Below are 26,004 nucleotides of genomic sequence, written 5' to 3' on the forward strand. Positions count from 1 at the left end.
AATGAGTGCTAGAAGAACAACCAAATTCCATTTGTCCAATTATTCCCACAAACGGTTTATCTAGGAACAAACTTCTTACAACCCTTATAAGTTAAATTTGTTCTACCAAAATCAAGCTCATGGGCATTTTGTTCAGTCACCTGGCATTAAATGAGGTACCTGTTTATGATAGACACAATGTGAGACATGAGGATACCGTGTGCAAAAGGCAGTATCTGTAGCCACATACATTAGACCTGCCAGACACTAATTTGTGTCTCCTATCTGGATCATAGGGCCCAAAATGATTTTTGATTTGCTTCTCTGGCATTTTTCTCATTTTCTAAACAATCGGTAATGCAAACAATATTTTTGATAGCCAGAAAAAATATTTTAAAATAATCTGTTGTCTTTAACAGTTGTGTAGAAGATATGGCCCTCACTCTACCTTCTCTGAGGTGGGCTGAAAATTCAAAATTTTGCAGTATTAATTAATTAATTTATTTATTTATTGTCTGGTACCAGGGATCAAACTCATGACCTCATGCTTGCTGGGCATTTTTAAAAGATAAATTATTTTAGGAAACATCTCACAATGCTATGTAGATCTGTGTTTATTTCGGTGCTATGAACAAAAATACAAAAATGCATATATATTAACTATGATTTATAACAAAACCTAAAAATGTACATTTGATAAAACTTCCTCCCATGTATAGGCTTCCAAAATATTATACCCAAACAAATTTAATGTCCACCAACTCTTTAAGATTATGGTTCATCCCCAGTTACTCAATTTCCATCCTGTTAGTTTTCAACATTTTAAAAAAGATTTGAATCTCACTGAGGGACATAAAAACTAGAAGAGCAGTTATCTCCTAGAGACAAGAGGGGTATTGAACTGACCTGGAGCAGCTTCTGGGCTAGTGGACGTGGTACATATTTTTACGTGAACAGTGATCACACAGTGTATGCATATGCAAAAATCCATCACTTGAAATTACTTCTGCAGCTTCATGCTCTATGGCTTATATGTAAGTTGCTTCTTTTATTGACACAGGGTTATTTGTTTTAACTTCCGAGTCAGTTGTAGATGGCTTATATACACGAACAGAGTTAAATAAGTGAAATGATAGCCATGCAGCCCAGTCCAAGGACACCAGGGGATGGAAGCATAAATAATATGCTTCCAATCCTTGGGATGGCTTGCATACTAATGCTAGTTGCTGCATGGAAAAATGACACACAGTCATCAGGCTTATATATGCTAAAATATACAATCATCTAGTGTGGGATCTTTTCAACTCAGAGTTTACCTTTTCCACTGCTCCAGGAAGTTCAGAGAGTGACAGATGCTGATAAGGGTGACATGTAACAAATGCACCCAAACTGCATTTTTCCTGGTGTGTTTATTTTGCTTAAATTGTGTTGAGTACTTACATAATTATTTGAAACACGTTGAAAGCCAAACAAAAGTTTAAAAATATTGTGAAGGAAAAGAGAAAATGTGTTTGCCTTTGTCTTTGCAGCCGTGGCATAAATTCATGGAATTCAGTGTGATTGACCAATATAATTGCTCTTTCTAGAATGAGTGAGAACCGTATTCTCATTCCTCTACTACCACAAATTCTAAGCAGTCAGCCCCTGGAATGTCTTTTGTGGTGTATTTGTGGGTTTATATCATGTCACTTTTGTAGGAATTATAGTCATTAATAGCTTAAGAGTTCATTCAGTTTAAAATATTTTCCATCAAAAGCCACGTTCAAATAAATACTTGGAATAAAGTGGGAAGCAGTGATGGGTTTTGAAAACATGGCTTTTAAAAGGCAAACTTTAACTGTTTCATGCCTTAAATTATAAATTATACCTATTTCAAATGTCACTTGCTCAGCAGATTGCTTTCCATTTATGAGCACAAAATTATTTTGTGATCCCATACTGTTTTAGTCCTGTTGGTTTATAGTATTTCAAATAATTTTTAAAGACATTCAGACAGAACGACCTCACAGTGTTTGGCAGCTAATCCAGAAGCTTCTTTAAAACAAATCTGCAGGGGACAGTTTCCAATAGGAAAATTGCTTTCAAGCAATAATTTTCCTTCAGATGTTTCAACAATATAGAGCCAACCAATTTTTCAAGTTATGTGAGGAACAAAAAAAGACAATGTTTTTAGATGAATTTCACTCTTTACATCTCTGTCTTTAAATATTAAAATTTTCTTTCTTCACTCGTGCAGGAAACAATAAATTATTACATTTGATATAGGACGAGAAATAATTGAAAAAAGCTAGATATTCATTTTCTTGCCAGTTGATCTCGTATTCAGAAGCTGTTTACATAAATGAGATATTTGCTTTTTAAGCTTTATTTACAGATTTTGCCAGATGAGCATGTATCCTGTGAACTATAATTGTGGATTTCCAGCTGTTACCAGAAATCTTGGTATGCAGCTTGGGAGCATGTTTATGAATCAGTTACTGGTAAGCCTAACATAATATCAACTATTAATGATCAGCAAACCCACTGAGAACAAGCTGCTGATTCAGGAAGATCATAGAATTACAGAGGTGAATGTGCCCTTAACAAACCCTCCCAATTTTTTCTCCGCTTCAGTCTTGGGTTGACTATAGTTAAATGAGCCTAAATAGAGGAGACGTCCTGAATTTCAAGGACCAACCACTATAGTAATTCAACAACTGCCTTTAGGAACACACCCTAATGTTTCACCACGCTTTTCTGCAGATTGTTTTTTCCTTATTTGTAATCAAAAGCCCTCTGGTTACAGTTGAAATTTGGGCTAGGTCTGTGATTTTTCTACTTGGAGGAAGTGGAATATTTTCCATGGTCTGGAACTCCAACCCTTGAAACAGAACCCATTAGTGGACTAGAAAGGGCAGCACTGATTTTTCTGCCCAGGCTCACCACATCACCCTCCTTCCCAAGTAGCACCCCAGAGAACACAGTCACTGTCCTCCTCAGCATTTCCAGGGTGTGATAGTATTCCTGAAATGTAATTAAATGAACCCTAGTTTAGGAATTTTAAAAGAACAGTAAAAGTTAGACTGAAATTGTAGTGGCAGTGGGTCACACATTCTCTCTGATGTTCTAAGTGACATGCAGCCCCGGACATGCTAGGGACAGAGCCCAAGTGAAGATGAAGAGTCCAATATAGTAATCAGGGGGGCATAGAGAACACGGGGTGCATCCTGCTGGACCCGAGAGCAGAGCCGAGCACCCCTAAGACAGAACCATTCTCCAGTCTAAGGCAAAAGCTATAGCATTGCTTGACTGCTGCTTCCTGCTTCAGGTCAGCACTGAATCTTAGAGTAACCCAGCTATTCTCCTCCTCAGTGGGAACAGGATCACTGTCTGTGAAAAGGGAATCCAGAGTCACATCTAGAAGCCAAGCCAGATCCTCAGGAGCTGTCTCTGTTTACAAAGTAACAAAAGCATTACTTTTATTATGCACCCCAGTTATTGGAGAAACTGTGGCAACCCAGGGGAATAGTATGTAGCCATTGAGGACAAGATTCTGAATGCACAGCAGGGCGGAAATCTCATATGGTCCAGAGCATTTTTGTTGACTATGGCTGTTGTAACAAAACTATCACAGAATGAGTGGCTGCTACAAAAGACATTTCTTTTTAAATTTTATATATTTATTTGTTTGTTTTATTTTTTGCAGTTTTGGAGGCTGAGTATCCCAGATCAAGGTATAGACAGGGTTGGTTCCTTGTGAGGCCTCTCTCCTCCGTTCTTGGATAGCTTAGTCGCCTTCTCTCTGTGCCCTCATCTGAGTGTTCCCCTGTGCAGATGCATTTCTAGCTCCAAGCCTACAAATTTCCCCTGCTTACAAGGACAGCAGTCAGGCTGGACTCTTAAGGATCTCATTTTGACTTAATTTTCTCTTTAAATGTTTTATCTCCAAAAACAATTTCAGTATGAGGAACTAGATGTTTCAGCTGGGTGGAGGGATAGCTGATAACATAAGCAAAAAAGAAAAAGGGTATTCAAAGTGGGTGACTCTGACGGTATTACCTTGAATGTCCATCAGCTATGAGCTTTCTTATTAATTCCAAATCTCAAGGAACACAGGCAACCATTTATAAAGCAAAGACAGAGACTCAAAAAATTAAACAATTTATCAAAGAAATACCAGGCATGGTGGTGCATGCCTATAATCTCAGCTCTCGGGAAGCTGAGGCAGGAAGATCCCCACAAGTTCCAGGCCAGCCTGGGTAACATGAGTTCAAAGCCAGTGTGAACTATAAAATGAGACTCTGCCTCAAAAATAAATGAGTAAATAAACATATAAGTAAATAGTAAATAGACTAAAGACTCAGCTATTAAAGGGAAAATGGAACTTATAGTCAGCTGTGTATATTATGAAAATTCATAATACTGTACCAGGCTGACTGGCCTGTGAGTGTGCTTGTAATAAATTACATGAAGTTATTTTATTTTTTCATAATAGTGTTATTTCAGACCAAATAAAAGAGACATAAATAGCTATAGCTGAGAAATAAATATATGACAGGACACTTTGCTAGGTGTCGTGAAGTCATGGTGGTTGGATAAAGGGCTAAGATATAGTCCCTATTCTACTTTGAGTGCGCAAATGCATAAAAAGCTAGCATTAAGGAAACTAGAGGTCACAAGCACATGAAGGCTCAGAGAAGATGCAGAAATCCATTTATTTACATTGTACTTACAACTAAATTTTTGGAAAGTCATCCAAAATATGTCTCCATGGTGTGTCATTGTGGATTAATAAATTAACACATTCAATTATATTTGCTGAGAACCTACACTGTTTCAGACAGGAGTATATAAACTAAATAAAAATGTTTGCCTCTAGCTTCTAGAGTATCTTCCAAGGTGGGGTTTTCAGTTACACAGTGAAAACTACCTGCAATGCTTGTGTAACATCAGATTTCAGGACTGTCCTCCGCACCTGTTAAATCAGACTATCTAAAGGTTAGGCTGCGGGCTTCTCAGCTGCTAAATGCTTGCATCTAAAACACGTGCTCTCCTGGCCTCCAGGGAAATTCCGCGTCTGTGACTGAGCTGGCTGTAATCATCAACTGTGGGATAACAAATAACCTCCACATGTAGGGACTTACCCAGATAGATGTGTTTATTTCAGTTTCGCTGGGTTCAGAAGCTGGGTCCAGCTTGCCTGGTTGCCTTTCTCTCAAAGTCTCTCACAAGCCACTGGGACTAAAGTCACAATGGTTTAAGTGGAGAAAGAGCAGCTTCTAAACTCAACTTGAGGGATCAGTTTGCAGAATCAGGGGAGAAGAAGCAGAAATCACTGTTAAGAAACTCAGAGGCCAGAAAAAATCAGTGTGCTCGGGGAAGCCTGCTTGTGCCCAGGAAATTCCAGTCCTGTCCGTGGTCCTCTGTGTTTCTGGGAACTAGAGAATAGAATCTCATCTGTGCACTCTGCATGAAGTCCCAGGATTTTTTTCCAAGCAAACAAGATTCTAAATTTAGTAAAATCTTTCATGATATGTAAACATGCTCAGTTTGGGGTCTTATTATTAACAAAGAACAACTTGATCACGAAAGAATTTTTTAAAGTGTGTTTTACTGAAATGTTTTTCTTGACTCTGTCTTTGTTGCGGCAGACCGTCTCGCTTCAGAATGACTCCTCCTTCTGTCTGATTATTGACTGGCTTATTTCACCATAGAAGCATGATTCAGGGATAGAGAAAAAGGAGAAAAGAAAGGGAGGAAGGAAAGAAGCGGGAAGGGAGGAAGAAAAAGGAGAGGGGAGAAAAGGAAAAAGAAAAAAGTTACTGGTTATTTGGACTGTGTCGCCAACTGAAAAAAGAAAAATTCCTTTCAACAGAAGCCTGAAGTGAATCTGAGCAGCAGTGTGGATTGGAATAATTTCACTTGGATTTTTCGGTCTGTATCATATAACCCAAATTCAAAGTGGAGAACTGTGGTGTACTGGAAAAGGCTCTGACCTCAGCATCTGGGAGAGAGCGTTTGCTGGGCTCGGTTAGCCACTAACTTGATGAGTAGGCGTGGGTAATTCAATTAACTTGGGAGAACTGTGTGGCTCTCAAAGTGTGGTTGCAGGACCAGTGCGGCAACATCACTTAGAACTTGTGAGAAATGCAAATTTGGAGTCCTGCCTCAGTCCTAGGAGACAGAAAACACCTCCAGAAGTGGGCTATGGGACTCACCATCTCAACAAGAAATATTTCATTCTAATGCATGCATAAATTTGACCAACTCTGAGCCAGATAATCTGGTCATTTGTTCCAACATAAAATCTATAAACTTCTGAAACTTTTAGGTGTTAAAATGTCAGTTATATTTTTTAGTGATAGTGGTAAAGTTCCCAGTAAGACATGAAGGTGAGCTGGGGGACTACACCAGAAAGTAGGTGTCATGAAATTTCTATCATGACTTTGTTAGGAGGAACAGATCTGCACACATTATTGTTTAAGCCTCTATTTCATGCAGGCAAATGAAACCAGGTGAGGGTGTATGGTGGCTTAACTAATGGTCCATTTGTAATGGTCAGGTGATCTCAGTCAGCCTGGGGCTGGGTGTGGAAGGCCCACCTGAGGACTGTGATCAACAGCATGAAAGAAGATGGTAGGCCACTGACTCTCCTGGAGAAACTTGTCATACTGGTTTTCCTGATATGGGCTCAGCTGGACTCATTGTCAGAGGAGCTGGGGTCAGGGTCCTCATTGTTGCTGAAGATGGCTGCTGTTCTCTTGGGGGAGCTCTGGTCCTCACCTTAAGCATCACTTCCTGATCCTGCTGGCACAGACTTTCCAGTTTACACCTCTGGCCTTTGGGCCTTCCAGTGCTGCACCTTGATAGAGGCTTGCATGAAACATTGTCATGAGCTCTAGGCCTCCAGCCAGACTCAAGCAGGACACTGCCATTGACTCCAGACCCCCCAGCGGGATTCTTCAGCTCTCTAGCATGTGGACAGATCTTTTGCCCTCTTCTGCATTTGACTTTTTGGGTGAACATTATAAAATAATCCAATTATGTGCACTGTATTAAATTTATTCCCTGTGGAAACCCTGACTACAACAGATAGATTACATTGTTTCTCAAAGTCATAGAGCAAACAAGGGCAAAGGCAGAACTCATATCCAAGATCCAAATGTGTGTAATGTTCTCCTCTCTACATGTTATTACTGTCTCTCTTCCAATATGTTTGAGTTTAGTTGCCATTTTATCTAAGTGTTTTCTACATGCAGAAGTCAAATATTATCGAGCTGTAATTATTTTGACTCCATTTTACCTATGGCACCAATGGTCCATTTTAGAAAAAAAGAACAAATCCATATAGAGAATAAAATATGAATACATCAGGAAAAAGATACAAGTTCCAATAAACATAACTTTGAAGCTCCTAAGCATAGTAATCCTACTTTGGCTGGATGCCTACAAGTAGAGTTTCCTGAATTTTCATTCAAGCTTTCATCTATAAAATTGATGATACCATTAAGATAAAGGGACACAGGTATTAACTGTTGAGTAATTACTGACTATTAGATCTTCCATGATACTTGGAAAATACCATCTCCTTAAAAGATATAACAGGTAGTAATTGGTAATGACCTAATTTGCTTCTGAATTTTATCAGTGAGTAGGAATACTATTAAAGGTGTAATAAACAGGAAGACTGAGGAAACCTTAGGCCAAAATAGATTTGCTAGCTCCTTCCAAAAGTTAAACAGGATAATAAGTAGATGCTTGTGGCTAGCTGTTCTCATTCGAGATCCCATGACCTTTGCCGCAAGACTTGAATTGTTGACTTCCCTGCCCCATTGCATTCCTGTTTGAGAACTGCAGAACTGTCTCCCTAAATCCTCTTGTAACATAAATGAGTGGTTGTCCGCTTCCCCTTTAAAGTAAGTTTACAGTCTTACATTACATTACAGTCTTAGAGTCTTACATTGGATCAGCTCTCTCTCTGTCTCTCTCTCTCTCTCTCTCTCTCTCTCCCATTCTATACTAACTTCTTTAATCTGGAATAAAAAAAATCTTCAATAGACAAGCATAAGATGCACCTTCAAGATGTATGTAGGACAATGACTCAAGTTTATTGTAAAACTTTCTTTTAAAACCTCTCTTCTTTAATCTACCTTTCATTTCTTGTATTTTGAAATAGCTGATTTTTTCTATATCTTTTCAGAGGTCACTACTTAGAAATAAAATTCTAGATCACTGTTTGGAAGCTAATATATACAGAGAGCTTGTCATCTTCCTGCTGTTGCCATCAGAGCCTCAGACATTCAAGTCTGTCCTGGATGTCTCGGGCTCTCTGGGGCTGACCCCGACTGAAGCTGTGAGAAGCACAACACCCAACTAAGCTCAACCAACCTGAAGAATTGTGTGAAATAAATCAGCCAATTGTGGCGTGATGTGTTACACTGTAATATAGAACTGAAAAAAAGTCATCTTAAAAAAATCAGCTTATTTCAGCTTTGCAATTTATACTTTGGTTATTGTTTCCATATCATCCCTTAAAAGCAGTCTGTTGTAGGAAGCCAAAAGCATTTTGTTGAAATTTCATTTATTTTTCAACCTCATGACTGAGTTTGTCAGTTCACACACGAGTGCACGCGCGCGCGCACACACACACACACACGCACACAATAGAAATATAACATATCGGTCAAGATCTACATGTTACTTCTGGTACTGCTTTTACTCTTGCTAGGCTAGCTCTAAACTGACAGTTCAGTTTTAAGATTGACTTGTCTTTTATTTTCAAATTGCTTATATACAGAGTGATCAAAAATATGGTGAATGTTTAAAAAGCACTTATTTCTTGAAACATACATTGCCGAGAATGATTAACCCAGCATGCATAAGGCTAGCGGCAGTATTTTTGGATGTGTTGAAGGGGATTGATAGCTGTATGCCTAGTGCCATTATAATTTTTTATTCAAACATTCACTGTATTCTTTGATCACCCCACTGATAGCAGTTTGAATCAAATAAAAACATTATAATGTGTCTTCAACAACTTCATTCACTGGACTTGGCACCTGTGATTTCCAGCTCTTCCCCAAAAGTCAAGACGACCGTAAAAGTTAAGGGTTTTGATTCAGTTCAGAACAGCAAAATGCCACAATGGCACAACTCAAGATACTCAAGAAAGGAGACTTTCACAAAGTGGCAAGAATGGCAGGAGAAGTGTGCCCAAAGTGAGGGGGAGTACGTGGAGAGGAGGAGAGACAATGCATATCTTCTTGTAAATATTTTTAACATTTACAGATTCATCGTATTTGTTGATCACACCTCTCAGCATGTGCCAGGATTTTTCTCCAATAGATTTGTATTCCTAAGCAATTTACAGGAACATGAGTTCACCGGTAAAACCAACCAAAACAAAGTCCCACTAGTCGCTGTGTGTGAGCGCACATGCACACACACGTGCGTTCAGGTTACCCTTCCATCTTCTACAATTAGACTTGTCCGTGCTTGTTGCGGCCCGTGATCTGAAAGGCTTAAACTCAGATTTATCTGGCTCAATCCCCAGAATGTCTAAACTGTTCCCAGCGCTAAGAAGAATGACTTTTACACCCTCTGTACACATCTGTCCCCCACGCTCCTGCAGTTAGCTTCCCCCTCCCTGCCATTAATCCCCCAGGTTTCTTCTTGCCAGAGATGTTCTGCTGTTTGATAGAAACACTAATCTCCAAGAATTTCAAAGTATCAGCTTACCTGTGAACGCCCAGAAACTGTCTCCATCCTTAGCCTCATCCCTTTCATGTTTTCTATATCTTTGAACAAACGTACTGCTTTCTGTCTGAGAATGAGGCTTACATTCTGTTGTGGTTAGCAGGGATGCCGGCCTGCGGGCACACCATTCCGTCTTAGCTCAGAGAAGCAAGATCAACACTCAGAATCGCTTAGTGACAAATATCAACTGGTGGAGGAACGGGTCACCCGTGGGCAGAAAACTCAGGTAAGCACACAGGAGAGTCCTTTGTTAAATTAACATGGAGGCTTTTGCTGAGCTAGAAGGAGTCTTGGAGAAAGCAATAGCAGGCAGAAGCGACCAGGCACCATGAAACACCGGCAAAGTTCTCTTTCAACATTTATCTCCCGTCATGGTTCTACATGTTTGTAACGGGAGAGAAGAGGCAATACAAAGAGGCAGTGCAAATGGACTGTTCTAGGACTCCAACTCAGGGCAATTGATTAGTAGGAAAGAGGCTGAGCCGCGGAATGAAAAACTGAATTCCTGAGCAGATAAAAAGCCTATAGCTGCTGCTTATTCCTTCGCTGGGAAGCTGCCTTGGATTTAATAGAATCCCAGGAAGTGAGGTGAGGGATCCTCTCCCGTCCACAGCCAAAGTCCGAGTTTTCCAATTTTCAATTCTAATGAGTGGCAGGCTTTTTGTACTTCAAACTAAGTGGCAATGGTACACACCTCACCTTCATGCTGAAATGACGACTTCTACATTTGCTAACCTTGTGCAAACCTCGCCAGGCACACAGGCCCCTTGGTAATGTGAGGGGGAAAGGTGACACAGGGGTGTCCAGCTCCTCCCCCCAAACCCAACAATACTCAGACCCTCTTTTCCGAACGGGGCTGCTAAACTCACGGGGCTGCTAAACTCGGTGCAAAGACAATCTTAGCATTTGCTGCAATCTGACACTGAGACTGTGTTTGGAGCGTTTACTAACGCAGCTCAGAAAATGCTGTGATCTAACAAAAAGTTTCAGCTGCATTCTGAGGTCCTAAAGACTGAGATCAGCTCACCACGTGTATCCTCCCAGGCCCTTTAACCTGCCAGGGGAGTGAGAAGCACACGGAGCAAAATCATTCAGAAAATTGAGAGTCAGAAAGGGCCTAACTATGAGCTGATTCCCCAGAACACTGACCCTGCTTCTAGATCGCACAATAACTAGAAAGTTTGGGGTGATCCTCTGTGATTGTGATGTGGGGAGGCAGATGATTCCATCCTCTAAAGCTTTGCACTGAATGAGAAAAGCCAGGAGACAGGAGAGGGATGCTGACAGCGGGTGGGAAGGTGCCTTGTTTTTGAAATGGAAATGAGAAGGCAGGCGGTTAAGGTGTGTCTAAACTCCCAGTTGCTCTTTCTCCCTCTTGGAGCGCGGGATGGTGACCAGCCCACCCCTAGACTGCAGCATGGCCTCCTGTGTACCTGAGGACCCGAAAACTTGGACTGAGTTCAAAGGAGATGATTAAATGAAAGGTGAATTGGAAGCGACTGACTGATGAGAAAAGATTAAAGGAGGCAACTCAAGGAATCTGACTGAGCAATAGCTGAGGGGCAAAATGATAAAAGCTACAAATACTTGGAATGTGCAAACACCAAGTAAGGGAAGCACTGCTTGTTATAAATTAGCACAGGAAAGTTTTGGCTGAGAAGCAGAAAAGCCTTGTGAGAGAAAGTGTTCAATTAGCCGATTACTGCGTAATGAAACTGGAGGTTACACCGGGAGGGACATTTTATAAGCAGGCCGGAGACCTCCAGAAGGCACATGGTAATGAGGGCGAGGGTATTTGGAAGCCCCATGGCCTAGACAAGCTCTCCCAGCAAAACTTCAATAATTGAGACTAGTTAAGGTACAAATTACATTAACGGATTTGGTTAGTCTTCTAAAAGGTAACTCTCAAGTACAGAGGAAGGGCAGCAAACACCTTCAGAAATCACAGACTCGGAAAGCCAGGTTTCCTATTGAACAGTTTACTACAAATTATAACACAGAAAGTAAATGCGGAGCATCTCAGTGCCCTTAATGAGGTGAGGAACAACTGCGAGCCTTCTAATGAAAAGTGAAAATAATTGAAAAAAGGCATTACAGGTAAATGAGAGCTGCAGTAATCAGAACCACTGATGTTCTGAAGCCTTCAGACAATTCATTCTGTTGACCAGAAAAGACTCTTTTTGCTTAAGGAAGTCATCTTAGAACAGTTTATAGAAATCTTAGAAACAAGATGCATCATCGTTGATCAAATAACTTGCAATGTTAAATCGTCTCCTCGTTGAAGTGTTGGACTAACTTGTTCTTATATAGACAGACTGTTTTTTGTAACTGGTAGAATTACAGACAAGCAGGACTCTTTTTGATACTCTGTTTCTGATTTCCCATTCGTTTTTACCCTAGGAGAGCCCCATTTTTCTGATAAGTTGCGCAGTTCTGGCTGTGATAAGCTATGCCCTCTGACCCTGTTTAACTGTGCACACTTCCATTTGCTCAGTGGTAAATTTTACAAGAGTCCTCTACCAGAATTAATAATCGTGAGCCTGCTTTAATTTGAAATTGCAAAGTCCTTTGCTACAATAAACACCCTCAAGATTTCCTCCAGAAGCATTTAATAATCTGCTTAATTGTGCTGGCAGACATAGGTAGGGTTAATTTGGGGGTCTGGCTATTCCCTCTGGTTGCCACCTCCTCGTCTCCCTGATGGGTAAGCAAAATAAATCAAAAACCATTCTGGACCTGCGGTTGGTATTCTCTCAAATGTGTTGAATGCCATTTTTTATCCTTCAATTATTGCCTTTAATGTCTTCCTCGCCTCTTTTATCTCTCTCTAAAGAAGCACACCAACCCCGCGGAGCTGAACATTGCTTCGCGGAAGGGCCTACCCACCAAGCGGCCGCTATTCCCCTCTCCCCAGAAATTGCAGCCTCCCAGCAGCAGGGCGCAGCTCCGTTTTTACATCAATCGTGGTGCCACGCAGAGTCCAAGCTCTAAACGCGAGGAGCGCGTAAGAGACCATCCCTCAAATTGCTGTCACAACTTGAAGTGGTGGGGAGCCCGGAGATCAGCAGAGAGGCCACGGGATCTGAAAGCCAAGTGGGATCAGATATATTGGAGAAAGTTTCCCAAGATCAAGTTCCCAAAATGGCAATCACTCATCCTGCGGTGAGAAAGAGCGGGCACACGTGTGTTCAGGCCTGCTAAACAGTCTAGGGTTACCTAGAAACATTTCCTTGGACGCTTTTTTGTGCTTCTCCAGGGAATATATTTTTGTACAAAAATCTTATCTTATTACATAAAAGCCCAGTAACTTACCGATGTATTAATTTGCCATCTGTGACTTGCCCAGTCTGAAGCCGAAAGACTACATGGAGGGTTATTTTTTTTTTAATTTAATTCCCAAGTTATATGCAGAGTACCTTAACTTGTTTTTATTACCTTTAATTAGCTTAATAATCTTCACATTTCCTTGTTGAATAACTGCTAACTTAATGTGTTGCCATAATGCATTTTTAAATTACTGCTTTAAAAAATTCAGTGCTGATTTCTAGTTTCCGCTCACTGTATTAATTATCTATAAATATGTGTGAGATTTCTTTCAGCAGATTTGCACAATCTTCTTATTATCCCTATATAGACACTTTAAAGTGCTACAACAATTCAAAGTTCAACATCCCTGTAATTTACTCATCCTTATAACTGATATTTATAAGCTCAGGAGACCAGGAAGGGAAGAGATATATTAGCCAGCCCCACTGTAGCTCCAAGACCTTTAATTTGGATTTAAGTGTCGGGGATCTTGTTTTTGGAGACAAACAGACCCACCCTCCTTTGTGCTCAGTTATGCAGCCTCTTGGGACACAGTTTCTCTTTTTAAGCAAAAAATGAGCCCCTTGAGCTCATTGATTCCTGTAAGCTTCAGCTGAAAAGGAAAGTGAACAAACCTGTTTGTGAGGCTTGCGCTGGGGGTGGAGAGTAGTTGGGCCTTCTCATCCCGAACAGAGTAGAACGAATAATGAAATCCCTGGCTTCTGACGCTTAGCATGTCACGTCACGAGGAGAAATGACATCTTCTTAGAAACCATTTTCTCCTCCATACAGTGGAGACCAAACCGGCCCAGTGTAAAGCCCAGCACTGATGTGAACTGGGACAATACAGACACAGAGCTTTGAAACCAACAAAGCGCTGTAGAGTACAAATGTGCAACTGTTACCTACCTACCAGGGTCTGGGCTCCGTGCTTAGATCAGCGGCTCTCAAAATATGCTTGAGACCATTGACATTAACTTCACCTGGAAACTTGTTACGATCTTTCTGAATCCCGAACTAGAAGGGAGCCCCACGGTGATTTTACTTTTTTCTTTGGAGGTTAGAGTGTCTTTTAAGAATCATAAAAGCATATACGGCCCATGAAGGAAGAAAGGAAGTGAAAGCTTTTGGTGCCGTCTGTCATCCATGCACAGGCAGCAGTTGTGGGTGATAGTTAAAAGTTCGCGTCCTGCGAACAGATCTTGTAAAGTCAAATTTTGACTTTGTTAGCCCTCGTGATTTTTAACAAGTTATCAAGACTCTGTATGTCAAGGGCTTACCTGAGACCATGATGAAGTAACACAGGTAATCACGGGAAACACAGCAGTCTCTCAAAGCAGGTTAGCTGTTGTTATCATGTTAGCTATTGTAGTGTGTCAGAGTGTGTAGTCATCGGACTGTGTAAATAATGAGAAGAAATCATTGTAGATCTTTTGAGAGTACCTGTGTATAAGGCTCTTCCAGGATGACCAGCCCATGAAAACGCAAAAGACACCTTTGAGGAGGAATCTGAAATACTCTCTCCTTCCTACAAGTACCTCCCTCTCCTTTACTTGTCCTGTGGAAATTGTAGATTGGTGACTGTCCCTGTGACTCTGGGCAGATGAAAACTGTTCCTACTCATCTTCAAGAAATAGGAGGCAGAAATGGAGAAAAAGAGAGCCTAGCTGATTATTTGGATACAGACATAGAATCAGTTTCAAAAAGAAAGCACAAAGACGTCTAAAGAGTCACACTTAGGTGAGAGAGGACCATCATTAATTTCATGAGCGACATGAAGTATATATTCATTAATCTGTTTGTGAGGTGCTCGGAGATTTCCAGGTGCAATGCTGATTACTGGCATTAAATGTGCTGTCATTGCCAGACGCAGATAGTGAAACAATATAAATAAATCCACGCGCATGAGAAAGAAAGCCTTGGGACATCTGTGAGACTCTACAATTAAGGTGAGATAGACAGCAACCCTTCTGGAAAAGAAAAAGGGAATCCAGGGCTTTCACAGTGGCTTCATGAAGGATTATTCAAAGATCTGGGGGCAAAAATAGAAGCCCTGCAGGCAAAATGGAAAATACAGGGTGGAACCAAAGAGATCAAGAGAGAGAACAGCATAGAAGAAAACAAGTTAGGGTGTTTCCTGTGGGGCGGAGGAGGCCCAGAGCAACCGGGGTCTGTCCTTGCCCATAGAGGAAGGCTTGGTAGGAGCGAGGTGCCCCTTTAGCTAACTCAGCCGCTCTCAGCTCACCAACCAGATCTGCTCTTTAAGTCCATTCCTCAGTCAGCAAGTAAGACTCAGAAAACATTTTCCCGTGAACACATTATTCATGGTGGTTTGGCTTCCTGGACAACCCACAATAGGATATTTAACCCAAAATGAAATTGAATATAGAACCTAATCCTTAAAAATATGATTTCAACAGCATCCAACCAGCATTTTTAATATTGTGTCTTTGGGAAAACAGAATTCAAGTTCAAAGGTGGGATGTATCAGCTGGTCACAGGCCTAAAGCCAGCTGCTTAACTGTGTCCTCTGCCTAGAACATTCTTTCCCCAGAAGACCTCAGGACTGGACCCAAAGAGCACATTCACCAGGAGGTCATTTCTGACCCTCTAATGTAAAAATCTCAACACCCTGTTCCTACTGCCCTTCTTAACTCTCTCCCTGCTTTATTTTGTCCATAACATACCATCTGACAAACTGTCTATTTCTGTATTTATTCGCTTAATGATTTGTATCCCACGGGAGAATATAAACTCAATGAAGGCAGAGATTCTTGCTTGCTTAGTTATAAGTCAGTAGTGTCTGATGCACACCGGTCACACAAAGCACAAATGTTGAAAGTATTTATTTTTCTGTTTATTAACTGTAAGTTGCAGAGTGGGTGCTGAACCCAGGGTCCATGAAATCTTCATAGATCTGCATGAGAAACCAGGTCTCTAAATTAATCTTCCACCAAATGCTGTGCAGTGAAGACAGAAATGTGTGTATGTTGGAAAAGGAAGATTAGGAGCAGGGCAGGTAGTATGCATGAAAGATTCCTGGCCTGGGAGCAAATAAACCTCCAGTTCTTCGCCTGCCTCTGACACTCACTAATACACAACCTTGGAAAAGACATAGATGCACCAGGCCCGTATTCTCTCTTTTAGCAGGGAGAGGATGCCTTTCATGCCCTGCAGTGCTGTTGGTGAAGATCAACTGGGTAATCCACGCAAAAGTGCTCTGAAAACAATAAAGTACTTCATAAAATAAGGAGCTGATGTGATTAAGGGCTAAATGCACAAATACAGCTACATGGATCTTCTGAGGGGTTGGGGAGCGGTATTTTCCTGAATATAACCAGCATGGGGCTTAGCTCAACAGGAATGTGCGAAAAGCAGTCGGGAGGCTGAAGACAATGTGTGTGCAGTTGGCATTCTCCATAAAAGAGATGGAGCTTAGCAAATGCTCAAGGAAATGGATGTAAAAATATTTGGAGTGCGAAAATTATATCTTTCTTCACTGCAACTTTCTCTAAGAAGAGTTTCCAGGCAGCCACACCTCTCATCCCCTCGCCATCAAAATTTTAATCTCTCCATCATAGCCTCTATCACAATGGGTAATTATACAGGTAAGACATATAATTTATTTGTTTACTCCTCACCTTCTCTCACCGTCTCTGTGCTGCAGGTTCCATGAGCGTGAGGCCGTTTTTGTCTTGCTCATTAATAAATTCTCAGAATCTAGCATAGTTCCTGCCACACAGCAAGCGCTCAATAAGCATTTGTTATTCAGTCAAATTAATGAGTAGGTATATGAATGAATAAAGGGACGATGAATGAATGAAGATGCGAATGTATACACACGTACATACAAACCAGCTGGGAAGAGGATTTGAACAGCTGAACTGAATTCATCTGGCAATTCTTTCCACCATTGGAAAGTTTGATGGTTCATTCTGTTGGAGCAAAATGGGCTTTCCTGTAAAACGGATAGCCAGTGCCTGATGAGAGGGGCCAAAATGGTCTGTGAACCCCTGATTCTGCTCCTGCTTTTCATTCAAGCTTTATCATGAGCACAGGCACAAGCAAGCCCTGCTTGACTGGCTAAACTTGTCAGGCAAAGCCCTCCTTAATTATAGGCAGAGAAGCCTGGCACGCCACTTCCAAGTCTGTCTTCAGACAGGTTTGTCCAACAGGGATCAAGTCTGTGCATCTGTTGTTTTGCTTGGGCTGACTGGTCTGCAGTGGGAGGAGCAGAGGCTGTGTAGGGCACTAAAACTGTTAGCACAGAGATAAGCTGCACAGTTCTCATTTATCACCTCTCCAAGCTGCATGGGCACACGGGTCATGGTGGCTGGGTACTGTTGTAGAGTAGAGCAGTTGGGCATTGAGCAGAATAAGAGCCAGCTCCACAAAAGCTTCCACCTTTTTCACACATGGCTCATTGAGAGGGGCTCCAGTTGAAGATTCAGCCCTCCAATTGCTTTGAAGCTCATTCACTTACTGAGTTTCTACTTTCCTGGTTCGCCGGTGTGTACAATGTGAGTAGAAAAGCCTATGCCCTGTGTGGTTCAGCCTAGATGAATGTATATGTGGAAAGTACATAATGAGAATTCAAAAATTATAGTTTTTAGTATCTTCTGGATCTCTTCTTTGTTTTGGTTGCCTCCTAATCCTAGCCATAGAAATAGTTGGCACCGGGTACCCTTCTCAGGTTCCAGCTTGACTGCCCAATGTGGATATCTGGGAAGCTCTAAAAAGACTCAAGCCTGAGTCCTATTCTCAAGGAGTCTGAAAAATTTAGTCAGAGTTCAAGTGTGGGATTCCCCTGAAGATTCCAATGGGCAGAAGGTCAAAGATCACTCCTCTGCCTGGAGTTCTTACCCCCCAAAACTGACAGCAACACTGGGTTCTTTCTTCCTTTTACAGAAGTGCCGTCTACCACAAAGCCCACTCTTGGGTTCTACAGTGAGTTGAAGTGGAAATGTTCTTGCAGATTTTTCACTCATTTAAGCTGATGTTATGATTTAAAAAGAGTCTTTCTCTGGAAATAAAAACACATCCATCAGGGGCCAGGGATTTGGCTCAGCGGCATAAGCCTGGCAAGTGTGAGGTTGTGAGTTCAACTCCCAGTACCAAAAAAATAAAAACCCACATCCATCATCAGTTGAGTGGGAAAGTGGGGCAGAGAAAAGAGGTTGGGGACAGGAAATGCATGCTGAATCTACTCATTTTCCCATCATTTCTGTTTCTCCAGGATGACATGCAAGCTCAGAGCTTAACTTTATCCTCAAAATGTCAGAGCTATGTCCTCAGCCAGAATCCCACATTTTTTCCCTGCCTCTTATTAGTTCCTTGATGATTATCTTTTGTCTTTTGGCAATTGGCTTTGGGTTTATTTTACCTGGTCTTTTTATTTTTATTTTTTGCTAAGTCCAAATCTTTTCTTGAAAGTGATTGGGCAATAGATAGATGACCAAAATATTTCATAATTTTATTGAAGTGGTGTCCTGCATTCATTCATTCATAAAAATTGAAAGATCCTACTGAATAACCAGTAACTCAGACTATCACATATAGTAATAGCTGTAGTGCTGGTGATAATTATATCACAATGAAAACAAAATTAATCAAATTCACTCTGTGAGATACATGGTTCTGAGCTGGTTGTATCTAATGATTTCCAGAGTTCTTGAAATAATACTGTAAGCTAAAATATGCCCATTTTATTGATGAGGAAAAAGAGGCATTAAATAATTTTCCCAAATTCTAGTAGGAAGTAGAAAAGTAAGCTTACCAAGAAAAATATAGAATACTCAGTTAAATTCAAATTTCAGACAGATCATGTCTTTATATAACTACATCATATATCTCACAGACATGGCAGTTTTATCAGAGTCCTACTAAACAGTTCTTCATGGCTTATTTGAAATTTAAATTCATCAGAGTGTCCTATATTTTCATTTAGCAAATGAATGTTAGTAATAGCATGGAATCATACCTAGGAACCAAAGACAGGCCGTCTAATTCTAGAATTCATACTCTACAATCTGTGGTCTCTGCCCTCAGCTATGATAGCTAATTCCATGGTTTTGGAGATTTCTGGACAAGAGCAAAGGCAGATTTGGCTGCCAGGTATCAAAGTTGGGCTTCCTGCCAGCTATTTCTTTCTGTTCCCAGTTTAAACACTTGATCTACCTGTTAGCTCCCAGATCTAACTGTTAGTTCCCAATTTAAACACTTGATCTACCTTTGCTGCTGGTTCCTAAATTCAGTGAGTTTGGTTCTCCCAATTCCAACATTTTGCATTTCAGATTGTCATTGTGCTGTCTCACCAATCATGACATAGTGCTGGAGATCTGAGAAATGGTTTCTCATATTTTTCTCCCAGCATTAGTCTTCTGTGAAGCCCAGCATCCTGATAGCTGGATTTGGTCTTTCCTGAGTGACCACTTAAAGCGCATCTGCTCGTCCAGCACTGGCACCTTGCCTTGCTTTTGCTGTAGCTTCTTTCAAAGACTGCAGCGTTGGCCCTAACCATTGCTCCAAAATATTGCTTCCCACGTATAACCTTCCCAAAGAGAAACCTAGCTCTCCTTTGAATTTGGGCATAACATTCCTCCAGAGTCCCCACTGTCCAGAGTTCCTTACCTGGTAGGACACTCTCATTCTTTATCTTGAATATTTGTCTATCATTACCTCCTCCTGAAACGTGTGGCCCCAAGTAGCCAGACCTGGACTGCCAGACAGAAACTCCCTTGTGCACCTCTCTCCTTAATTATCACCCTGCCAGCATGCAGCAAGGCAGTAGATGGCTTGAGGTCTAGGTCTTAGTGTTTTACCTTCGCTTTCCAGCTCCAAGCAAACAGCCAGCCAGTTCTGGCTGGATCCCAGGCCGCGATAAGATGAAGAGTCACTTCCTCCCGGCACCTTCCTAACAGCATGCTTTATCCTCTTTTAGTGGTATCTGAATCCACCATTCTGCAGACTTGGACTCCTGGCTAAATGTTTAGAGCACTCAAGGGGTTTATGGGGGTGGTAGCAAGAAGAATGAACAAAACCTTTGTTCATCTCCAAAGGATAAAAACTGAATAGCACCCAATAAACCCTGCAGCAAATATCAAGAGAGGGAAAAGTACCTAAATTCAAGAACTACTGGAAACTTGGGTTTATTTTTTTAATAACAAATCATGCCAGACAGCCTGTTTAGCATTTTGATGGTGTTTTGACATGACTAGTTAATGCAGCAGTTGGTGGTAATATCCTGAATCTTTCTTTTAATGAATCATTTGATAGCATCTCATGAAATTTTTACTCACTGCTATCACTGTGCAGTTTGTCGCAGTTTGCTCAGAGCCTCTTAATAAACATGCAGACAAACAAGTCTCCTGCCCAAGAGAGCTTACAGTCAACACAAAAGTCAAGCAGCAAAGGCGTTCTTCCCACAGGAAAGAGAATAAAACCTCTTACCACCGACACAGCCTGCTCTAAATTACCCAGTGCACAGGCTACATCGTCAGTCGTCTTCACATACACTTACTAAATGCTAACCTATACACAGTGGTGTGGAAGGATCTAGCTCAAGGAAGAGAAACAGGCACAGTCCCTGCCCTGCAGGAATTGACAATCCAGAGAGCTGTAGTGATAAACCAGGGAGCAGAGACTGCCCTTCACTTCTCTTCTCGGCTCTGGCCAGATAGCTCACTGAATTAGAGTTGCTTTTGCCTGTGAAATGTAGTTATTATGCTTGCTGGAGTTGTGTTTCTTCCAGGGCTGAAAAATACAGGAGCTGACCACTCCAGCTTCTGAATGCTTTTCCCATAAAATGAATTGGATTTACTGTTTGGTTGTTTGTCAAATCGAAGGTCCTTCTGTGTATAACTATGGCTCCTTTCACAGATATTTTATTTTGAATCTTTGCTTAACTTTCAACTTGTCTTTGAAGAGAAGATCTCAAAAGAAACTTCATAGTAAACTATTCCCATTCCAGTAGTGCACTAACTCTTGATGTAATTCACTGGTGCGTTTGTGTGCAGAGGCACAAATGTATGCACAAACAGCTCTATCCTTAATTGCACGATACACACAATGTAAATGTCAAATAATCCAGACTTCCTAAGTGCACCCAGAGATGTGAATACTGTTCTAACATCTTCATCTTCTCATTTAACCTCACAGCATCTTATGGGAAAGGTAAGATTACTGTTTACATCAGATAGGAAAAACAACAAAAACACAGATAGCTTTCACACAACAAGTCATAGAGATAGAATTGGAGCCACTATTCTGACTCAGTACCAGACTTGTATTCACCATATTATATTGCCCTGGTTGAAATTTTAAAGTTTCTATGTGGGAAAATCCACCCAGATGATTCTGACATTCTACCCACTTAAGCAACAATGAGGCATCAAATGCTCTCACCTCATTTGCTCTAAGAAAGAGCACAGTGGTCTCTAGAACAGACACTAATTTGAGCACCTCTGTGTGACTCTAAGGGTATGCAGTCCCCAGCCATCCCTCCAGTGCACCACCCAGCCCACCGCTGTTCACAGAGGAAGCAGCTGCTCCAACTCCTTGGTTGGTTTTTCACCTTCATGACCGTCTCACAGGACGAGTCCTCACAATAGTGGCTTTCACCTGAAGAACACGCCCTGTCTCCTTACTCCTGTCCTTCTCACAGCCAGAGAGCAATGCATTTCCAAAGAATTCTCAAACACAACACAATTTACTTTTCTGTGCTAGTGAAGATTTATGAGGCTACGAAGTGTATACCGACAAGCAATTACAGCATACTTGAAAATGCCTTTGCTGAGCCTGAAATTTGATAAGGAAGCCGGGTGAGATTCACAGAGGGAATGGCCCTCACATTCTGCTCTTCCAATGTGCAAACCATCCCAATTTGAGAATGCAATATAATTTAACTTGCAAACATCAACTTTGCGCTGCAATATATGATGTGCTTGCATATTTTTCTAGGAGCACAGTACTGGACCTTATGCATGCCGGATTGGACAGGACAAGTCCAGGGTCATTCAGCTGTCACCCACTTGAGAAGTCTTCCATGACTGCCAAGGGCACAGCTGCAATGGAGAAGTTAATCAAGCAAGTCATCATGCTTTTCACCATGTGACAGCACAACTCTTGTCCCAAATCCAACACATCAAGATTGTTGCTTGACTCAACACAGCCATTTACAGGGTTTTATAGAGTTTCTTGCAACCCACTAAACAGCTGTATGTGAGAATTCAATCCAAAAGGTCTCTCCATCCTGGATTATCAATAAACCTAATGGATTCCTCCCATATTCAATGTGAGAAACTGTTGGAAACAGAAGTGTAGATTCAAATAGAGCCAGGTTATAGTAAAAGAAAGCAAGACCAAAGCTGAGTAAGCGAGGGGGTAAAAACTATTGTCTTAATGTCCAAGAGTGGGAACCTCAGCCCAGCAGGAAAACCACAGAGACAGTGTCACCGTTCACAATCTTTCTGCAGGGCAGGCTTCGCAGGTACGAGCCCTGTACAGGTTCACCGTCCCCGACTGAGAAAGAGTTCCTGTGGAACAAAATGCTCTCCTGCTGCCATCTTGAACTTCTTCACGGATTTTAAGAAAGAGCCTCAAGTTTGCAGCTTTCACTGGATATGGGAAATTTATGCTACCAGTCCTACTATGTTTTAAAGCCCACGTGTTTGGTAACAGATTATTTTCTGTCTTGTCAGAGGAATATCCAAGTATTCTGAATCTTCCATGATTATGAGGACCCACATTAGAAAAAAGAAAATAAAATTATGAATCTAACAATAGATTTCAAATAGAAATTGGAAAAGTAAATCACAGCAAACACCACAAACAGTGCAAAATCCACTGTGCAAAATGTTTGATGAGCTGTTGTGATACGAGCCTCAGCTTTCTTCATTCTCTTTTTACAAAGCAATGATTTTGTATCGGAGGTTTTCTTATTTTATTTTATTTTTGAGACAGGGTTTCATTCTGTCCTCCAGGCTGGGTTTGAACTCACTACCTCCCATTCCAGGCTGACCTAAAACTCATGGTGATCCTTCCGCCTTGACCTCCTGAGTGCTGGAATTACAGCTGTGCATCAAGACACTTGGCCTCTCAAAGTTTTTAATTAATAAATTAGAAAGTTTAATGCAGTTCAAAATTTCACCACATCCTCTTTTTCTTAAGGGATAGTGTGGCTTTACCTTAGGACTCTGGGACCTTACTGGGAGAACATAACAAACTCCTTCAATTTCAACCTCATCAGTGCCGTATGTGAAAGTTCAGTGCCCTGGCCATAGTAGGAATTCAATGAATGCTTCTGTGTTTTTGGCTTTTCTGATTTGGTATTATATAAAGTGTGTAGAAAGTTTAGCATTTTAAATGTGCACTAAAGTTTGTTTTGTGGGAAAAAACTTGTGACCCAACTTTCACCCTTCATGTATAAAACTCAGTAGGGAAGTCCAAAAATATTCATTGTCTCATTTTACTTTTTTTCCCTAAGTTCTTGCAAAGTATAATTCTTATTTCTAAGACGTGTAGTCTAGCCTTAAATTAAGATAATTGCCAGAATCAGTCGAAATATTTCACCATCTCTTCCAACTGTATTATGGCACGCTGGTTTTTAAAGCAGTTAATAGTTCTGGAAAATAATGTATTAGCAGTTGAAAATATGAATCAATGATATTACTCCAATATCATTTTAGAAGCAACCAGAATGGGTGAATTAATAGCATCCTATTATTTTATTATTGCATGAGAATTTATAGCTGTGCTGACACCACACCAGGACTAATTCTCCTCTTTATTGACCGTCATTAGACAACGTATGGCTGGTATCTCCTGTGCCCCTGGAAGACCCCACAGTGACCCAAGGAAGGTCATTTGCTTAACCCTCACCCAGTAGCTCATCAGTTTTTGTCTCTCCAGGTTCACATAAAGTTCACGTGTAAAAATACCTGCCTAAACCAGAGGTCAGCCAATCAACCAGGTGACATTTGAGCACTTAAACTTCAAATCCAACTTGTACTTGATAAGAAATATATTATGGGCTTTCGGACCACAGCAAGCTCTGGCAGGGTGATCTATCTTTAGATTTATTCTTTTGAACATTGAACAAAGCTGATTTTGTGTGGTTGTATTGAACCCGGATTTGCTGATCTATGGGTCAAACATATGGGGAGAAGACTTCAATGGCTAAATTGAAGAAAGAATTCTATTCAATGCTTCTTCTTCAGTCAAAGAGTTTAGGAAATGTTTGCGGTTATAGATCTCCAGAGACTGAAAAGCTCCTCCTAATTACTTACATTGTGCCGTAAAGTTTAATTTTGATTCTGTTATTGCCATCTGGATCTATGAAAACCTGCTTGTGGTGTAAGCAGTTGATAACAGAACTGATCAATCCTGTCAGCATCCCATTACATGACATTTACCAAGCACCCTGTTAACGCTAAGCGTGGTTCTAGGTATCAGGGATCTGACACAGAACAAGGTGTTATTCTCCTGGAAATTATTCTACAATCCTCCTTTTCATCCACTGATGAAATTTATAGGGCATCAACTGACCCTACTTTAGCCAGAAATAAAATGAGGTCAGTCCTCAAGCTGTCATTGCCAGTATCCATTGGTTTTAACCTCAAAGACAGCCCTTTTCTTTTTAGCTTTATAAAGCATTCATATTCAATGTATTTTCTCTGTAGGATGTAGCAATGGCCACAGCAAACTATTAGAATACTTTAAGTATCTAATGAGATCTTATTTACCACGGAGAATGAAATTCTATACATTTCAATCAGCTATCACAAAGTCTCACACCCAAAGATGCCAAAATTATTATCGTGCTCAGTGCTGCTAACAGAGATTCTTTCCTCCACTCTTCCTTTGTGTATCTGGTTGATAGCTCTCTGGAAAATATTCTTTTCTCCTAAGAAATAAAACAAGTAAATGCAGAATAACGTGTTGTAGTTACAAGAAATTTTATGAATCACCAACCCACAAATTTCAATTTGCACAGGAGAACACGGTCTTTGCTTGTGTGACTTCAGCTCCTAAAACATTCAAAACTTTCCAGTTATCAAAGGCAGACGCTGCAGCTTGCTGTGCAGCTGTGTTTCTCCACCTGCAGAAAGGACCAGCAGGCCAGCATCCCGGGATGGCCTCTGAAATGGATGTGTCCTGCTCAAGTCTCTACAGTGAATTGACAGCCGATCCAAAGGTAAACTGTGTACTCCTACTTCACGAGTACGCCTTCTTTCTGGAATACCACATGAAGGAGTATGTGGGAGGAAAAAAGCTCATAAATCAAAAAGGAAAACTTTGAAAAGTATCGCTAGGCCAAATTAAAGGACGCTTTGCCCCTAGAGCTTGTGAGATTCACAGGATCTCAAGACTACTCCTCAGCAGGTCAGGATGAGCAACTTTGGCTCCAGTGGAGGAAAGATAAAGAGACCAAAATTTTTTGAGCATTTGCTAAGTGCCCGAAATTTACCACAGACTATATCATCGAAATCCTCGTGGAGTTACACCTTCTGGTTTGTTTTGCTTTCATCTTTCCTGATGAAAGCCTTTTAAATAGTTATAAAAGAGGGGAAAAGGGAGAAGCAGCATCTCCTGGTAACCCATTGATCAAGTTAGAGCCTGATAACCCGAGAGGAGCAGGTGAACGATGGTAGAGCTGAAAGATGGAGCCGGGAAAGTATTAATATAACAGGTAAACCACGGGGTTCAGGCCCTTGAGCTTCCCCTGCTGCTTAAAACAAGTAGCAAAACTTCTGGAAGTGACTGAGAGTACTGTTAGTTCAGACAGCCTCCATCCTCATGATTGTCTTGGCTTTTCCTCTTCTTTATTATTTAGAATTTCAAGATGGTTGCTCTTAAGCCAAATGCCTCAACTTGCTGACGACAGAAAGCCTGTGAGAAGATGAAGCACCAGCCACTTTTTTGCCTCTTCTGGGTATATGCAAATGATGCAGCCCCCATTAGTTTCTTGTATCTCATTGGTCAGAA

Source organism: Cavia porcellus, unplaced genomic scaffold (assembly GCF_034190915.1).
Source record: "Cavia porcellus strain 051 isolate PalLab524CR breed Dunkin Hartley unplaced genomic scaffold, mCavPor4.1 scaffold_1, whole genome shotgun sequence".
In the NCBI taxonomy this organism is placed as follows: Eukaryota; Metazoa; Chordata; class Mammalia; order Rodentia; family Caviidae; genus Cavia; species Cavia porcellus.